Genomic DNA, 19689 nt, shown 5'->3' on the forward strand with positions numbered 1-19689 from the left:
GCGCCGCGGCCGTTGGGCCCGCGCGCGGGGGGCGGGGCGGGGCTGCGCGGGGAGGGCGCCACCGAGCGGCCCGGCCCCGCTAGTCCCGGCCGCCTCCCACCCTCCGCCCGGGGGCCCGGCCCGCGCCAGGCCCGTCTCTCCGCGCCGCATCTCCCGGACGGGTAAACTGAGGCCCGGCGAAGGCTGCATGCTCGGGTTCGAGTCCTTCCGCCGCCGGTCACCCGCTCCGAGGCGGCGCAGGCGCCTGTGGGCGGCACGGTGGGCCCAAGAGCCGCCAGGTCTCGTCCCCGAAGGCCTGCTGACGCAGGGCGCCGCCTCTGGCGCAGAGGAGGCGCCCCGGGGCTCGCGTCCCCGCCCTGCTGCTGACCAGCTGTGTGATGGATGACCTTGAGCGAGTGACCTCACTCCTCCCCCCCAGGGTTCTCATCTCTCATCCAAGGGGCTGGCGTGAGGTTCATGCTTGTAAAGCCCACGGGACAGTGCAGGGACCTGGTAAGTAGATGCTTAGTTAAGTGTAAGTTCCCACGGTCCCCTCATGGCTCACCCATTCAACAAGCCTGCATTGAGCCAGGTCATTCTTTCAGTGCCCACTAGTCCTCTGCTACACCCCTCTGGGTTAACAGCCGCATCCAGCCCGGATAATACCTAGAGTGAGGTGAAACCACTTGTCCAAGGTCACCCAGCCAGTGAATGACTCAGTCGTGGACATTGATCGAAGCCTGTGCTCTGCCTGCAGGGAGCGGTCAGCTCTGTTCCTGGTGGGTCACAGGAGGCGCGACACATCCAAGTTGGCTTTTGAAAGAGCCTGCAAGGGGAAAGCTAATTTCGGGCGGAGAGAAGGTTGTATGCAAAGGCATAAAGACATGACACCGTATGACTGGCTGGTGTGAGTGGTGTGACAGGAGTGTGGGAGACACGCGGGAATGGTGATGATGCAGCTGAAGCTAGACAGAGGAGGCCAGAACCTGGGACGAGGTCTTGTCGACCTAGAATGACACTGGATGTCCTTGTATGTCGACCTTAGAATTTACCTTGTAGGCCAGTGGTTTTCATCGTCTGGTCCTGGCACCCCTGGGTGTCCCTCAGATCCTTTCCCGGGTCCGTGAGCTCCCAATTACTTCCAGAATAATGCTAAATGTAGGTTGCTTTTTCCACCCATTCTCTCACGAATGTACAGCGAAGTATTCCATAAAATATAGGACATACGATATTGCAACAGCTTAAATGCAGAAACAGACTTTAGGATCCAGATGTCTTCTTTTAAGCCAGGCGTTAAAGAGATTTGCACGAATGTAAGATGCTACTCTTCTTATTAATATTTTTTTTTTTGCAGAAAATATAGATAATTTTCATTAAAAATGTGTTTATGATGGGGTGCCTGGGTGGCTCAGTCGGTTAAGCCTCTGACTTCGGCTCAGGTCATGATCTCATGGTTTGTGAGTTTAAGCCCCACATCGGGCTCTGTGCTGACAGCTCAGAACCTGGAGCCTGCTTCCAATTCTGTGTCTCCCTCTCTCTCTGCCCCTCCCCTGCTCACGCTCTGTCTCTCTCTCTCTCAAAAAGAAATAAACACCTTTAAAAAATGTGTTTATGTTAACGTAATGGGTTGATTATTGTAATTTTTAAATGAATTAATACAGATTTAGAAATTTCTCAGTTTTAATTTCTAATATGGTAAATATTGACAGAAGCAAACAAACTGCACATAAAAAAGCCCCTTAGAGGTCCTCAATAATTTTTCAGAGTGGAAAGGGGTCTTGAGACCAAAAAGTTCACAAATACCCCTGCTACAGGCACTGAGAAGTTATTAAAGTGTTAAAGAGGGGAGTAACTTAATCAGATTTGCGGTTCAGAAGGAGCTCTCAAGACCCAGGCCAGGCTTTGAGGGGTATGTTCACAAGGCACTGGCATTCCAGGCAGAGGGATAATAACAGGAGCGTGCAGGGCAGCTAAGCAGCAGCGCTGGGACACAGATGACTCTGGTCTTTTTATTCCTAATTTGGTATCGCCTCACCACCTGACGGCAAGTGTTTTATTCCTTTATTTCCACTGGGCCCTGTGTCCCGAGGATTTTGCTCATGTTTGCTGTGGATGCTACTGCTCCTTCTGACCCCAGCACGCTGTTACCTCTTATTGCCTATTTTCTGAGAAGCAAGTCAGGGAGGAAGATGAGAGGAAGGGAAGGAGTTCCTATGACAGACTGAGTAGGCCTGGGAATCCTGGCAGAGGGTCCTCTAAAGGGTATCCTTCGCATACTTGTGGAGTTCTTTAGACAGTGAGAGGAGAAACAATCGAATCAAAACCTCAAAACCTCTGCTGTCGGCAAAGCTGCTTTTGAAGAGAAGTTCCCCCAGAGTGCTGAGAGTCTGTTCCTTTAACATTAGAAAAGGAAAGTGGGGCACCTGGGTGGCTCAGTCAGTTGAGTGTCAGACTCTTGATTTTGGCTGGGGTCATGATCCTGGGTCACGAGCCCCGGCATCAGGCTCCACGCTGAGTGTAAATCCTGCTCAGAATTTTCTCTCTCTCTCTCTCCCTCTGCCCCTCTTTCCCAGTCTTGTTCTCTCTCTCTCTCCCTCTCAAAAAAAAAAAAAAAAAAGAAAGAAAGAAAGAAAAGAAAAGAAAAGAAAAGAAAAACAAAAAGAAAAAGTATCCATACCAGATGAAAATCTTTTAAAGGTGTATTAGAAACCTCTTAGCCATTGAAGTATACAGAAAAAAAATTATTTTCTTGATTCATTATGAACATGAATTGGTAGCAGTATTAGGCTTTATTATTTAGAAATCCTCTTGGACTATTGAAGAGTGAAGGACTATATTGAAGAGTGAAGGACCTTAACAAATGGCCCCAGAATACTATGCTTTCCGGGTTCTCAAGATGGTTTCTTAAAGTTTCTGGGTTTTAGCTGCCACTTATCTTGCTGTCATTATGTCCATCCCCTTCATACCTGCTTCTAATTTGCTAAAGTCAGGAAGGTAGATAGTCCAGGCTTCCTGGAATTGCATCATATAGTCTCTGAGTAAGGCCCCGGGGGACCGTCCCAGGGTGAAGCCCTGAGAAGCCAGCTGCAGTGGCAGTAGAGTGGGGTGGTTGATTATGAACTGTGGAGTTAGCCTTAACTTCTCTGGTTTCAGTCTCTTCCTCTCTAGAATAGAAGGGAGGATAATCACGTACCAATCACGTCAAGTTGTTGGAAGGATTAACCCAAAGCTTTTAGTCCAGATCATCAGCCCTCTCTCCCAACACTTTTTGTTCTCAGCCCCAGTTCCTTTAGTCAATTCCATATGGAGTCCTTAAACTTCATGGGTTACAAACCAAAATCATGACTCTCCATCCTAAACCTTTTCTATCTGTGTCCCCTGTTTCAGGCAATGGCATGGCCATCCTCCCAGTTACCCAGTCTTAAAGCCATGGTAGTGCTTTTTCTTTTTTAGTTCAAAAAAAATTTTTTTGAGAGGGAGAGCATACATGTGAGAAGGGGAGGGGCAGAGGGTGAGAGAGAGAATCCCGAGAGAGAGAGAGAGAGAGAGAGAGAGAGAGAATCCCACGCAGGCTCCACACTCTCAGCACAGAGCCCGACATGGGACTTGATCCCAAGACCCTGGGATCACGACCTGAGCCAAAATAAAGAGACAGGCGCTCAACCGACTGAGCCACCCAGGTGCCCCATCATGGTAATACTTTTTAAAATGCCTCCCTGTCTTCCATATCCAATCCATTTCCAAAGTACCCTTACCTTCCCTAGTCAAGGCCTCATTCTCTGGACTGTTGGAGTGGTAACGTAATTCTTATTTTTTTAATTTATTTTTTTTTAATGTTTGTTTATTTTTGAGAGAAACAGAGCATGAGCGGGGGAGAGGCAGAGAGAGAGGGACACACAGAATCTGAAACAGGCTCCAGGCTCTGAGCTGTCAGCACAGAGACCAACGCGGGGTTCGAACTCATGAACCATGAGATCATGACCTGAGCCAAAGTCGGATGCCCACCAGACTGAGCCACCCAGGCAACCTGAATTGTAATGTAATTCTGACTCTTCTCTCAAACCTGTCTCCTGCAGCTGCCAGGAACAGGAAGCATCATGTCAGTCCCCAGATCCCAAAACTTAGTAAGTCCTCAGTACTTACAGGACAAGTCCGATGCCTTAACCTTGAACTCAAGACTCTCCATCATCTGGCCACAACTTTCCTTTCTAAATCCATTTGTCTCCATTCTCCTTTATATGGTTCACTGGTAGTTTTCTACACTTGTCCTTTGCTATTCTGGGCTTTTCCATGTACTGCCCCGTCTTCTAAAATGCCTCCCTCTCCATTTCTCTATATCCTTATTCTACCCATCTTTTAAGACTCTGATTTAATACAACCTTCACAAAACCTTCCATGATCTTCCAGCTTGAATAATAAAAAAATAACATTTATGTAATGCTTACTATGAATCAGGCACTTTTCCACATGCTTTACATGTACTGTCTTAATTCTTGTGACAATTTAATTTTCCTAACCTATGCAGTAAACATGACTATAATTTGCGTCTCCCAAGTGAGAAAACAGAGGCACAGAAAGGTAAGGAAACTTGTCCAAGGTCACACAGCTAGGAAATTGTGGAGTCAGGATGGGAACCCAGGTCGCCTGTCTCTGGAGCCCATTTTCTCAACCACTGGTCATATATGAAATGAGCTCTCCTGCTTCCATTCCTGTTGGCCCTCGTGGCAGGCCATTCAAACCTCTGTTAGGGTCTTTCTCACTTTCTACCTCATTATCAGTTAACAAGTCTTATCTTGCCTACTTACACAGTAAATTTCTTAGGAGCAGGACCAATGTCTGATCTAAAACAGTGCCTACTATATTTCTTGAGCCTGGTAAATATTTGGTAATTTTTTTAATGGGTGTAAAATCAACAGAATATTCTATAGCAATAAGAATGAATGATCTAGGGGCACCTGGGTGGCTCAGTCGGTTGAACATCTGACTATTGATTTCGGCTCAGGTCACGATCTTACAGTTCGTGAGATTGAGGCCCACGTCAGGCTCTGTGCTGACAGTGTGGAGCCTGCTTGGGATTCTCTGTCTGCCCCTCCATTATGTGCATTCATGAGCACTCTCTTTCACTCTCTCTCAAAAAATAAATGAGTAAACTTAAAAAAAAAAAAAAAAAGAATAAATGATCTAAAGCAAGATTGACAAACAATCTTTGGTCCTTAGGCCAAATCTGGCCTGATCTTCTCTTTGTGTATGACCCAGAAAGTAAGAATGATTTTTACATTTTCAAATGGTTGAAAAAAAATCAAAAGAAGACTAATATTTTCATGACACATGCAACTTATATGAAAATAAAAGTCTATTGGAACCCAGTCAGGTTATCTATGGGCTGCTTTTGTGCTACATTGGGCTTATGGCCTGCAAAGCCTGAAATACTGACTCTCTGGCCATTCATAGAAAAATTTGCCAACCGCCTGATCTAGAGCTACATGTAATAACGTGAAAACAGCTTAGAAATAGCATAACAAAAAAAGGATAAGCAGTATGTTGCCATTTATATAAAGTTGAAAAATAAGCAAAACGTGATCAATTTTGTTGAGGGACACACATACACATGTAGGAGAATATAAAGACAACCGTGGAAACAGTAACAAATTCCAGGGAGTGGTGATCTCTAGGGGCCTGGGGTTGGGAAAGCCACCAGGGAGAGTAAGCAGGGAGTTTTGACTATTTGCTAGCTAGGTGGAGGGTATACAAGTGTTCATTGTGTTATTTTTTTATCTCATATTAAAAACAATGTTTCACAGGAAATGAATAGATGAGGTTCAAGGACTTGAAATATATTTGGCTTTCACCTATAGCTAAGATCTTTGGTGAAATATAAATCCCAAGAGCCCTGCGGAGAAGGGTGTGGGTATTACTTAAAACATGGTAACTTTCGGGTCCCGCTTGTTTGAGCATTGGGCTTGGGATCAGTCTCCTCATCTCTGGGAGGAGGGAATGCACAGAGTGTATTCAGATCCTGATCTGCATCCTGGAGTCTCCTTTAAACATTCATTTGAAGGAATTTTAGGGAGTACCCGTCTTATCAGTAGCCTAAGTTTACAAGGATAATTAGATAATGGCCTGAATCCAAGGAGCCCACAGTTTGGGAAGCTGGGATGTAAACAGCCAACAAGAGGACAGTGCTGGAAGTGCCTATTGCTTCATAACAAATTACCACAAACTTAGTTTAAAAAACCACCATTGATTAGCTCACAGTTCTGTGGGTCTGAAGCCTGGAGTGGAGTGGTGTGGCCGGGTTCTCTGCTCAGAGTACCGGATGGCTAAAGTCAAAACGTTGGCCGGTTACCTTGTTATGTGGAGGCTTGACTAAGGAAGTGTGTGCCACAGGCGCCTTCAGCTCCTTGACAGAATTCCTTTCTCTATGGTTGTAGGACTGAGGTCCCCATTGCCTTGCTGGCTGTCAACTGGGGACTGTTTTCAGGTCCTTGCCACATGGCCCCCCTTCCATCTCATCAACAGAGAATCTTTCACATTGAATCCTGCTCACTCTTTCAATCTCTCTGATTCTTCAACAGTCAGAGAAAACTCTGAGCTTTTACAAAACTTGTCATTAGGTCAGGCCAGCCCAGGTAGCCTCCCTACCCGAGGGCAACCGTGCCACATTGCATAAACCTAACCTCAGGAGTAAAGTTCATCAGATGCACTGTCTCTGATTATGCAGGATGCATGGACCAGGGGCTGGGAGTCTTGGGGGCCATCTTAGAATTCTGCGTGCTCCATCCAGGGAGAAACGTTCTCTTAAACAGTCTCTGTGAACTCCGCTGACGGTTTGTTCTGTAACTCCATGGCATGATATGTGGTGGTCTTGCCATTATTAGGGTACATTTCGAAATTCCTTTTCTAGGCTGAAAGTTTCTTGGGATTAGGAACCTTATTCACACCTGTAGCTCCAATGTCTCAGACAAGACTTCTTCGGAGGGAGCTCTCCCTGCATGTTTGCCAAGAAAATAATAAAAAAAAAAAAGGGCATCTATCATCTCTTGGATTCCTGCTTCTATTTATCTCCAGGTCAAAACTTCTCTGACATTTTCCAGGAAGAGTTCATTGCTGCCTCCTCTGTGCTGGCACTTGCTGAATATCTCTGTATGAAGTATATCACATTGTGGTACCTTAGGGGAACACTTCCCGTTTATTCCACTCAGTGCCCCCAGGGCACAGCGCATCACAGGTTTCATTGTTTCAAGCTGGAATTTCTAAAAAGGAGATGTAAGGAGTTTTCAAACCAAGGGGCAGATGGACAGTGGGTTTGGGCTGTGAGGACACCCTTGGAAAGGGTCTCACAGGGGCAGAAGGCCGAAAGTGCAGCGGTAACAGAGAGGGAAGAAAATCGGCAAAAAAAAAAAATTTTTTTTTTAAGAAGGAATGCTAGCAAACCCCAAGCCTGCTGTTTTATATATTACATTAAGGAATGAACCTGGCAGAGCCCTCCATAAGGGACCGCAGGAAAGAATGCTTGTTTTAGGACTGACAATCAAGGGAACAGTTGTCTACTTTCACAATCTGACATTTTATTTTCACTGTTGGGAGGACAGCGGCCCCAAGGGAGAGTTGGTGAAGGAAAGGGAAGAGATGGCTTCTGGTGCTTAAAGAAAGTGGGAGTGGGCTGGGGTGGGGGGCACTGAGACGCGTCAGACTCTTCGTTTCCTTCTTGATGTGGATATTTTCCTTTTCAAACCTTTTGGTTGTTGGCCCTTTGTGACTCCTTTTCGGCTTCGAGGCCGCCTAAGATCATTAAATGGGCACTTTACACAGATTTCATCTGCATACTAAGTTTGGCATCAGAAGAATGGTTGGAAATTTTCTGATCAGACTCACCAGGAGCCCTGAACGTCCTGGAAGCAATTACGAGGACCGGATAACAGAGCGAGCTGCGGGGGCTGTTGGCGAGCTCCATGCCTCACCTAAGTCTAGGGCAATGATGCTGGCTGGATAGCCAATGGTGACAGAACTCCAGGTCCCCTTAAATGCCGGTCAAAGCGCAGGTTGGTTTAACCTCTCCCTCTGACCACTTTGCTCACAGCCTGTGCGTGTGCCGGGGAGCTGCCCATCCGGTCTGTCACTGAGTGCCCCTGTGCAAGACCCTTGGGAGAGACACCCGCAGGGCATGGCATTCCCCTCACAGAGCTTAGGGTTCACAAGGAAAGGTATTACAGTACAAGGCAGGAAGGGCTCAGTGCCAGGAGGGAAATGCAGTCAAAATGTTGCAGTGTTTGGAAGAGATTCAGGGAGGCTTTGTAGATTTATAGACTTGCAGATTTATAGAGGAGGTGGTATTCTAGGTGGACCTTGAATGATGGGTAGGAAAGTGAGAGGCAGAGGAGAGAGTATTGGGGAAGGGGGCTTTGTCTGGAAATGCAGAGTGAGATAGGGACAGAAAACTGAGGGAGCATTTAAGAAATGGCAGGTAGCTTTGTGTGGCTGGAGCAGAGGTTTACGTAGGAGCAACATGGGTCAGTGAGCTGGACAGAGAGAAGGAGGCTTTGTTCTGGAGAGTCTCAACTGTCAGTTAAGAATCCTGAGAGTGGGTAGGGTGGGGTGAGCAGAGGACGTGCAGGGGGAAGTGGGGCAGTTGGTGGGGGATGCGGAAGTACTGTTGTTGATTGGCTTGTCAGGCTCTTGCTGCTTCCCTTGCCTGGAATGCCTCTGCTCAGCCTCTTCCCTGACAATCTGTGCACCCTGGGCCCATCACAAATGCCTTCTCCTCCAGGAAGCCAAGCTGGCTCTGATCTCTCCCAACCCTGAGCTCCCTACAGCTCACCATCTGACCCTTGCCAGTGGCATTTATCATAGCCCACCCTGCCAGACAGCAAGTTTAATCTTTGTCTTTTCTGAATCCTGCATACATTAGATGCTTGGTAAACATTTTCAAGACGAACAGAATTTACTTCCTGCTGAATACGCTGCCTGTAGCTTGGGAAAGCCGGGCCATGGTGCTCCATTAACCCGACTAGCGTTTCTGTAAACATGGCAGACAGACCATAGATTGGAATGCCTGCCCCTCAGGTCATGCCAGACCCGAGATGAGATGGCACCTTGGAATTCATCTAGTCTTCGTTTTACTAGTGAGGCCCAGAGAAGGGCATTCACTCACTCAAGGTCACACAGTGAGTTAATGATCTGAAATAATGCGTTTGGTATGTGAGTGTTTTATTGCAGTGCCTAACACACAACACACACCTAATAATCCCGGATACTCCCCAGCCTCTTGAAGTGTAATTAAACACGAAACTACTTGTAATTTTTTCCACTTTATGGGAACTTTATGCATCTGCCTCTGCTCATGCCTGGAACTTCTTCTGACTCCTCCTCCTGCCTCACCAGGTTAACTCCTGCTCATCAGTTAAGCCACAGTTTCCCTGATCCCTTGTCTTCCACCCTCACCCAGGACAGGTTAAATGTCCCTCCTTGTGCTCCCCTTGTGGCCTGGGCACATCCTTTCCTCGTTATACTTACCACCTCGTGTGCACATCTGCTTCTGTGCCTGTCTTCCCTGATGATAAGCTCCAGAAGGTTGGAACTGACTCTGCATTCTTCATTTCATGCCCAGCCCCTCACCATACCTGGAACACAGGAATTCTCAGTAGACATTTATGGAACGATGTGTGCAGTGGGGTCCTCACAGGCCCAGGCCGTAGACCAGCCTCCTTACTGCCTCCTCTGTAACTCACAGGGCCCCAACCAGACTGGCCGCTCAGATTCCGGTGGTCTCAGGGCTTTGCAGAGGAGTGCTGAACCCAAATCTCACTGTTTAGTAAGACACTTCTTCTCTTTTTCCTTCCGTAAAATACCAAATAAAAATGGTTCCAGGAAGTTACGTGGCTGAGAAATTCCAGGCTCTGTCTGAGCTCCTAGATAAAGGCTGTTATTGTTAGGAAGTTGGTTATTAATCCAACCTGTCTTTTCTCTGTGCTGTGATTCCACAGCCTTCTAGAGGTACTGGTTCTTTCTGTCCTCAGTTGCTCTTAAGCCTGTTACTAGCTGGTTACAACTAGAAAAAACAAAAACAAAAAACTTGCCCACAGTAGACATAAAAATGAGCTAAAGGTATCAGTTGGCCACAAGCTCACTTTGTGCTCTGGGCTTGTGACTTTAAGTTAATGTGCTTTCAAAGTACCTTACCAGATGGCTAGTATCCTCATCTATAAGACAGGAAAAATAGCACTCACCTTGTCACATCATTGCAGGAGTGCAAGAAAATAAACTAGGGAGAGGTTCCTGGCACACAGTAATGGTTAAAGAAATGTTACATCTAAATCAGAGGGTGGAATCCTCTTACCTTGTTCTGCTGTAACCAGACTTCATCCAGGCTTCTAAGTTTTGTCCTAGGCATCACATTTAAAAAATTTTTTTTTCAAATGTTTATTCATTCTTGAGAGACAGAACATGAGGAGCACAGAGAGAGAGAGGGGACACAGAACCCGAAGCAGCCTCCAGGCTCTGAGCTGTCAGCACAGAGCCCCATGCAGGGCTCGAACCACATACTGTGAGATCATGACCTGAGCTGAAGTCAGATGCTTAACCGACTGAACTACCCAGGTGCCCCATAGGCATCACATTTTAAAACAGGGATGTTGACATTGTCACCCAGAAGCAAATGACCACTATGATAAGAATCTGGAAATCAGACTTTACAAGAAACAGCTGGAGGAGCTGGAAATATTTGGCCTGGAGAAGAAATAACTAGGAAAAAAATGGCATGGGCAGGCCTTAGAGAGGTCATCAAGTAACTGAAGGACTCACATCCAGGAAAGGATTAAGCCTCAGTTCAGTTCCATGAATACCTGTAGTATTTACCATCACATGTCAAGAGCAGAGAATGCAAAGCAAAGTAAAATACGATCCCCGCCCCTGCAGGACCAGAACGGTGTGAAAGGGGTGTGTATGCCGTGCTGGGGGAAAGCGGAGAAGAATAATGCTGCAGAGAGCCTGGAAGGCCTCACCAGGGAGGGGACAGCTGAGTGGAGCTTTAGGCAGAGGAAGAAGGGAAGGGCAGGCAGGCAGCGAGCGCGACATGTGCAGGCAGAAAGGCATCCTCAAGGAAAACCTCGGATGTGCTGGCAGAGTGGAGGGAAACGAGCCTGCAAAGTCCAGCTGGAGCCAGATCGTCAAGGGCCTTGGATGTTAAGCTAAAGAGCTCGGACGATTTACCTCGAGTGGGTATTGAAGAGCCATCAAAGGCATTTAAGCAGGGTTTTTTTTTTTGTTTTTTTTTTTTTATTATGAAAGGATGTTGTAGTGTGGCGTGCTGAAAGGCTTATGGAAGAGAGACAGAAGGCAGGGGAGACGGGACATTCCAAAGAGTTACATATGGGCTTGGCTCTTCCACTTACTGTGGATGAACTTGAGCACATTATTTAAACTCACTGAGTTTTTTTTTTTTTTTCCCCATTCATGTATTGGGATGATCACATCTACTTTACAGAGATGTTTTAAGAACCAAATGAGGTGATATATTTAAGCCCCCCATACATGTGCCTGGTACCCAAACAGTGCTCAGTAAGTAAGCACCCTCTCCTTCCTTCTCTTTCTCTTCTGGGCAGAGTAGACAGAGAAACAGAGTTCTCGCTGAAACATGGAGTCCTGGCCACACGACAGGATAAATTTCCTTGGGAGAACTGAACATACTACAGGAAGTGCTCAAGAAGCCTATTTCTCTGGTGGAAGGGGAGACAACAAGATAAACCTCTAAAATCCCTTTCTACTTTAAGATTCTATCACCTTCAGGACCTAAGTACTAAGGATATGGTCAAGAGCCTGAGGTATGATAAAACCTTTTTAGTATCGACCTTGTTAAAAACAGCCAATTGGACCCAAAGGAAATGAAACCTTTTCAAAACATGCTGAAATACACAACTTGAAAAGACCCACCCTAAACTTTTAGCCCCTCTGGAGTAGGTAACCATCGTGCAGGAGAAAGAGCTCTGGGCTTAATGATGAGAGGCCTACATTCCAGTGTCAGAAATTAAGGATTTTGCTGTAGGTCTGAGGCAGTTTCATTCCCCATGTCTTGGCCCGGGTTTCTCCATCAGGAAGATGTGGAGGTCGAACTTCAGTGGGGTCTTCCATAGCTAACATTCTACAATTCTGGGGGTGTAAGAGATTAAGGTCATGCAATTATGGATGTAAAATGTTGGAAGGTTCTAAGCATTCCCACAGCAACTCGATCACACACAGGTTCTAATATGTCTCAATTTAATGGCATCACAGTCCGTAAAATATATTTTAAAATTGTATCGCAGGCACTGGGAGTGAGCCTCATTTGACATTCTTCTTAGAATCAGGACTTTAGAATTCAGTGCATTTCAATTCTCAGCATTAAGTTAGCTGCAAATTGGATTATCTCCTATTTCTGGTTGAGAGAGAAGGCACTTTCCCCGGTATGGCAAAGAAATAAAAATGTCAGTCATCTGTCACAGAAGGAAGATGCTGTCTTACCTCTCTGTTGACTTCAGGGTCTAGAGGCTGCCTAGTCTGGAAGCAGACAAAACCAAGACTGGGTATTAGGACAGCCTGCTTCTGTGCTTGCTGTGCCTTTTGCCTGGAATGTCCTCCTGGCCATTCTTGCTCATCCTGTTTGAAGCCTCTTCCTCCTTTTTTTTTTTTTTTTTTTTAAGTTTATTTATTTATTCTGAGAGAGAGAGAGAGAGAGAGAAAGCATGCACGAGTTGGGAGGGGCAGAGAGAGGGAGAGGGAGAATCCCATGCGAGCTGTGTGCTGACAGCACAGAGCCCCACACAGGCTCAGTCTCACCAACTGTGAGACCATGACCTGAGCCGGAATCAAGAGCGGGAAGCTTAAGCCAGTGAGCCACCCAGGTGCCCGTCCCTCCTTTTCTGCACAGTAGAATGAGTCGCTCAATTCACTCTGCTCTCCCAGCACTTCCTATCAGCGTTCATCAGAGCCGATGAGAAGCATTGCCGTGTAGCTAGTGATTCCCTGTGGATGGGTCAGGGGCACTGCACCGGCCATGTGCCAGGCATATATATCCTTTCATGTAATCCACACAGCACTGTTTAGGAAGTATACATTGTTATCCCCTGTTTAGCTGTGGAAACTAAGGTCAGAGAAGTTAAATTACTTGCTCCAGGTCATAGAACTGAGATGAATCAAACTTTTTTGATTCTAAAGCCCATGTGCTTTAGATTTTCCATGCCCTCTTCTTGTCTTATTTGTCTCTGTAACCTGAACTCTTACAATAGGTTAGCCTTTGGTATACATCAAGTACGACTGTTGAATTCTGCCCAATTCTGTTCAATCAATCAGTAAAGCTTTACCCATCAGAGCACAGGGCTAAGAGAACTACCGAGGAAAATGTAATTGGGTGGGGATCTAGCTAGCCTTTTCTTGACTTGCAGTGAGCTTCTGGAGACATCTACTTTGAAATAAATACTCTCATTAGCCTTGGTGGTGTTTCAGCAGGACAGGCTGTGGTGGTCTCTCGACAAGGCCAGCTGGCAGGATAGATTCGTTTACCCACATTTGTTTCACATCTTTCTAATCACCCTTCTCTACGATCCTAGTTTCACAGGAGAAAATAGAACTCAAAACAACTTTCATACCTATGCAAAGGGGTGCACAGGAGCCTGAACAAAATCCTAAGAGAGCAGATTGGAGGGAGTGGTTAATTCTGCCTACAAGAATTGAGGAGGGTTTCACAGAGAAGGTGGCATTTGAGCTGGGACTCTAGGTTTACTTATTCATTGTTTGTTTGTTTGTTTTCTAGGCATAGAAAGAGAATGGCATTCTGGGTAGAAAAGCTGCAAATAGTTCTGTGATGGAACATACCAGGGGGGATAGTAAAAGGTGAGATGAGAAAGCTTTGTGGGGCCAGGTAGTCCAAAGATCTTGAATGTCATGCTAAGAATTTGGATTTATTCTGTAGGTGTTCCATGACATTCTAATGTCCACTGAGCTACATCTTCAAAGCATCATAAATTTTTGTCTGTTGGCCCCAAAGTCCTGACAATAAGCAGGGAGAGAAGCAGTATAGTGGACATTGGCAGTCAGGGGGTCTAGATTCCAGTCTGATTCTGCTGTGTACTTATTGGTGACTCAGTCTCTCTGGGCTTCCATTCTCTCCTTTGGAAAGTGAAATGGTTAGAAGGTTTCTCAGACTTCTACTGTCTGCCAGCTTTACAAGGAAGATCCTTCATAAGGTTCGTCTGAATTCCTGTGGCAGAGGGACCTGCTGGCTGGCATTCACGGCTTTGTGTAATTCCCCCGCCTGAGTGTGGGCAGGGTCTGGGACTTGCTTCTAACTGATAGAATATAGCAAAGGTGATGGAATGGATGGAATATACATTATCACAAGTGGCTACACGGTTACATGACTTAAAAACTGTAGCACCCATCTCACTGGAGTCTCTCTCTTCTAAGTCCCCGGCTGGCCTTGAAGAAACAAGCCACCGTCTTGTGGGATGCCTGTGTTGGGAGGCCCACATGGCAAGGAACTGCAGGCAAGTCCTGTTGCTGAGGGCAGCCTTTGACTGATAGCAAGAAGGTGAAGCTCTCGGTGTTACAGCTGCAGGGAACTGAATTCTGTTAATGAATGAGTGAGTGAGGAAACAGATCCTTCCCCAGTTGAGCCTCAGATGAAATGGCAGCCATGGATAACTTCTTGACTGCAGATTTGTGAGACCCTAGGTAGAGGGCTCAACTAAGCTACAGTCGGATTCCTGCTTTACAGGATCTGTGAGATCGTAAATATGTATTGTTTTAAGCCCCTAAATTTGTGATAATTTATTATGCAGTGGTAGATACAGTTTCCCACCCTAGTACTCGAAACTCCTGACCTCAAGCCCTGTGCTCTGTTTATAATTCCATGTCACCTCTTTATGAATAATTGCATACCAGTATCGATGTGCATCTGTGTGCGAGAGGCTTTATCTGTCTATATCAATCTGTAGGTCATACCTTCATATTCAGTCACAGACCTGTGGGAAATACTTATTATGTGTGGGACACAGACAGATGGGTGAGCCCAGGGCTCGCTCCGAGGTGCTCAAAGGCTGGTGAGGGAGACAGTCCCAAGCACACCTGCAAAGGTGAGGGAGCTAAGGAAATCAATGTGTCTCTAGCATTATTTAAACGAGTCCATTTTCCCAGTGTTATTTCCTTTGAGTCTTACAAACCTCTAGGAAAGATGCTGTACATCAGAGAGGTGAAGGGACTTGCCTTAGATAACACATCTAGTGGAGACCATATCCAGGACTGTAACTCAATTCTTCTGCTTCAAATTGTTGGGATGATTAACAATCAGCTGTACATTTTCTATGTATTAATAGATTCCACTGGAACTTCCCAGCAAACTTACGTGGAAGTCTCTGGGAGGTGACATGGCTGGAATTCTGCCCGATTCCAGTGTCAGTGCACCCATGCGCTGTCTACATCGCCTCAGAGACAGGGAAGCCGGAAGAAGACCTGGGACTGTCTTCACGCGCCCTCAGCTAGCACATGGTGAGCATTCAAGTACAGAGGCTGAACTGCATATTTTTGTGGGCCTAAACTCTGCCCTCTGTGTCTGAGGCATCATGTGATATGGCAGTGGGGATGTGGAGCTGTGGTACTCAAACTCAGGAGCCAGTAAGTCACCTGAGGAGACCTGTTGAAATGCAGATTCTGGAGCCCTATCTCTAGAGCGCCTGATTCAGTGGTGCCCAGGAAGCATTTTCATCAAGACCCTCAGATCGTTCTGACACAAATAAATCACAAAGCATATGGATGTTAGTGATAAAATCACAGCCATGCCAGGCTGAGGTTCAGTTCGCCTGCAGTCTGATGGGAGCTGTTCCCAAACAGATCCCCACTCATGTTTACGATTCCTTTTCCTTATAGAAAGGAGGAAGCCGGTGGTGTGCTAGTAAATGTCTTAACTGGCTCTCTTCAGAAGGAATAAAAACAAACAAACAAAAACCCTGATTTATAGCATTTTCCAATATCCACGGTGTAAATACTCATACCATCGATGATATCAAGCTACCAAAGGGATATCACTGAAAACTGAGTTGGGAGGGGACATGTGGCATTGTCCCTATGGCAACCGCCAGAGGAAGCCCAGGTAGGGGAGGGGACTTACTTCCCTAGGCCTCAGTTTCCCCACTAATAAAATGAGAATGCACTAAGGGCTTCTGATCTCTAATGGATTATGCTTTACTTAGACTAATTATTAGGCCTGACTGTGGGGTCTCTGGGTTGAGAAAAGTCAGATTTAGGGGGCCTGGTTGCCAGGGCATGCAGAGACAGGGGGACAGAGTGGCCCAGCTCTGCTCATCCCTTTTTCCTTGGGAGGGTAGAGGAGCTCACTGGCTGGGTGTAAGGAGCATGGGCTTCAAATCCTGGCCAAACATTTACCGAGCTTCTGCAAGCCTCAGTTTCCCGATCTGTAAACTGCAGGGAACAATACTGTACCTTCCCCCCCCCCCCCAACACGCACACACACAGAATGGCTGTAAGGACTAAATGAGATGAAATCTGGCACATGGTAAAATTTCCATAAATATTGACTCCCATGTCTCCATTCCTTGCCTATGATGGTTATTTTCCAAATTTTACCAGAGCCTTGTGAGACCAAATGGCCAATTTCACTTATAAACAGAGTAGTAAGTCACCCATACTGTATGATTTGAGGGAAAGATCCTTCAGACAAAAAGCTAATATATATTTAATGTATATGCATATGCATATACAGATACATACATGGTGTGTGTGTGTGTGTGTGTGTGTGTGTGAGTGTTCCTCCGCTGTTCTATCATGGGGGCTGAACTCCCATTATTTAAATCTTTGTTAATGCCCCATAGCAAAAGACCACTAGGAGCACATCTGTAGTCAAGCAAAGTTGGACTTGTATTACTTGCTGCTTGAAGGACATGGAGCCCCTTGTGGCAGCTTGGGGTGGGTCAGAGGGTGCTGACGGGCTGGTTGTAAGCAGGAGTTTGGCTCTCCCCAAGTGCGGTCGGAAGGCAGAGGCAATCCAGTGATTAGGTATCTTTTTATCTAAGACAGGGAAGAATGGAGAACTAAGTCTATAATTGGTAAAGAAGCCGCCTCATCACTCGTGTTCCCGAGAGAGGAGGATGTTGGTCATTTTTACGATTTTGTCTGTATTCAGGCGTGATTGTGGAGTGGTATATCTTTGTCTTGCCGTGTCACGGTTACTGCGACCTTGTCTAGTGTTGACGTTCATGTTCGCTCGGAGAATGCCATGGCCTAGCTGTGAGTGCCAGGCCAGCCGGCCACTGACAGGGCTGCTATTTTACGTCCCATCTTATTTATTCACAAGACAGTTACTGATGCCTTTTATGCATGATCACACATATCATCTCATCTAAACCTCACCACATCATCCTGTGAGGGATAATTATCTATCTCCATTTTATGGATGAGGAAGCAGACTCTGAAAGATGAATGACTTTCTAAATTCATCCAGGAAAAAAAAAAAAAAAAAAAAAAGTCTTCAGGGACTTGAATTCAGAACCATCTTCTCTGAGTCCGAGACTCATCCAATCAAGCCGCTCCACAAGGAGCCAGGTTCTGACATGGCTGAGGATCACCCTAGTGCTCTTTTGCTACCTGAAAGAGATCGCTGTTCCTGGCAGGACTGCTGGGCTCTCCAGGTCCCCCGCCGAGGAGGTGACAGCGCAGAGGGGTTGCTGGGCCGGCCAGCGAGGCGCACAACTGGCTGTCAGTTGCACAGCGGTTTGGCATAACTGAGAAGGCAGGCGCTTGGGCTGTTTGTTCTAGACCTGCCAGTAACTCCCCATGTGACCTGGAATCAGTCATCTCCTGACTTTGGGCCTCAAGCTCTCTAATGATCTAAGAGCCCCTGAACTCAGGAAATCTGTAAATAAACAGTGAGTGAATATGTGAAATGAATGAATGAATGAATGGGAGGCTGACCAGAAATTGATTTTCTACAGTCAGTATTTTGTTTTGTTCCGTCTTTCTCCTCTTTCTGGTTTGTATGGTTCCAACCTCTGCTCCCGTCCCAGGCCTCCCTCCTCCGTGTCCGGGGCTCCCACGTACTCTCCCAGCCCAGTGGCCCAGCAGTGGCTGCTGACGTGGTGGCGTCTCCTGGCAGCCCCTCAGTCTCAGTGACCTCAGCCCTCATTTCCAGCTGCTCCTGCCAGTCTGCAGCCACCCCCTAACACTGCTTCCTGCAAACCCCCTCCAGGTCTGCTCACCCTCAGACCCTGAGAAGGGGCTGTGTCCTGCCTTAGAAATGACCAGATCCAACCCCCCTCAGGCCCAGAGAGGGGGTAGTGTCTACACATGGTCACGTAGCAACTGAGCCCATCACAAACAGAACACAGGCATCCTGGGACGCCTGGGAGGCTCCGTCGGCTAAGCGTCCGACTTCGGCTCAGGTCATGATCTCACGGTCCGCGAGTTTGAGCCCCACGTCGGGCTCTGTGCTGACAGCTCAGAGCCTGGAGCCTGCTTCGGATTCTGTGTCTCCCTCTCTCTCTGCCCCTCCCCCAACTTGTACTCTGTCTTTCTCTCTCAAAAATAAATTCACAACAAAAAAAATTAAAAAGAAAAAAAGAGGGGCGCCTGGGTGGCGCAGTCGGTTAGGCGTCCGACTTCAGCCAGGTCACGATCTCGCGGTCCGTGAGTTCGAGCCCCGCGTCGGGCTCTGGGCTGATGGCTCAGAGCCTGGAGCCTGTTTCCGATTCTGTGTCTCCCTCTCTCTGACCCTCCCCCGTTCATGCTCTGTCTCTCTCTGTCCCAAAAATAAATAAACGTTGAAAAAAAAAAAAATTAAAAAAAAAAAAAAAAAGAGAAAAAAAGAACCCAAGCATCCTGATTCCTAGTCCTACATCCTTATCTCCTGGGAAAGGTCTGTTTTCATTTGAAGGCTGCCGGTTGTAGTCCATTCAGTATGTTGATTCCACACATGTTTGTTGACCAGTCTCCTGTGCTGGATTCTGGAGACAAGGAGAAGAATAAAACACTGTCTGTGCCTCTAGGGAATTCTAGTCAAGTGAGGAGACAAATAAATAGCTAATCACGCTATGAGTGCTCTGGAAACTAGGTAGACAGAATGCTGCAGGAAGATGGGGAGGGAGCAAGGGACTGCTAGGGATGGAGAGAAGGTCATGACATTTGCACTGGATCTTGAAGAATGGGTAGGAGTTTCCCAGGCAGAGAGCCGATGTGGGGCAGAAGAGTATTGCAGTCAGGGGTGGCTACTTAACCCATAGGAAGTCATGGAGCCATTGAAAAGCATGGCAGGAGTCCCCAAGTACGCAGTGGTGATGCAGAAAAAAATGGTCCTAGAATAAGAAAAAACTTAGGTTCTGATTTCAGTCCTGCCATGGAGTTGCCGGATGCCTTTAAAGCAAATTGCTTAGTCTCCCTGTGTCTCAATTACCTCCTCGTCTCTCCAGGAAGAGGCCCAAAGGCCGTGTAGTCGTAAAGCTGCTCTGTCCAATATGGTAACCACTAGCCACAAGGCACTATTTCAATTTAAATTCATTAAAATTAAATAAAATTTAAAATTTAAAATTCAGTTCCTCCATTGCACTAGCCACATTTCAAGCCCTTCAAAGGCACCTGTGGCTAGTGGTCACTGTATTGACAGCACAGATATTGAATACTTCCATCATCCCAGAAAGTTCTATTGGGCAGTGCTGCTCCAGAGGCCTCTGGGTT

At 46.6% G+C, this 19689-nt stretch overlaps 2 long non-coding RNA genes across 3 annotated transcripts; one reads left to right on the forward strand and one right to left on the reverse strand.

Moving 5' to 3' along the window:
• The first annotated feature begins 43 nt into the window (after positions 1–43).
• On the forward strand, positions 44–16164 carry LOC123597688. The gene is made up of 3 exons (XR_006712211.1): positions 44–492; positions 11580–11798; positions 15324–16164. It is a non-coding gene; the product is annotated as an uncharacterized LOC123597688 (long non-coding RNA).
• On the reverse strand, positions 7518–18475 carry LOC123597690. Of its 2 annotated transcripts, none has more exons than XR_006712213.1 (4): positions 18219–18475; positions 10316–10361; positions 9493–9599; positions 7518–7761 (listed from the first exon to the last, which is right to left on the reverse strand). It is a non-coding gene; the product is annotated as an uncharacterized LOC123597690 (long non-coding RNA). The 2 variants fall into 2 exon arrangements; XR_006712214.1 differs by having other exon boundaries at positions 17608–18475.
• Between the last annotated feature and the right edge of the window lie 1214 nt (positions 18476–19689).

The sequence above is a fragment of the Leopardus geoffroyi genome, chromosome C1 (assembly GCF_018350155.1).
Source record: "Leopardus geoffroyi isolate Oge1 chromosome C1, O.geoffroyi_Oge1_pat1.0, whole genome shotgun sequence".
Classification (NCBI taxonomy): domain Eukaryota; kingdom Metazoa; phylum Chordata; class Mammalia; order Carnivora; family Felidae; genus Leopardus; species Leopardus geoffroyi.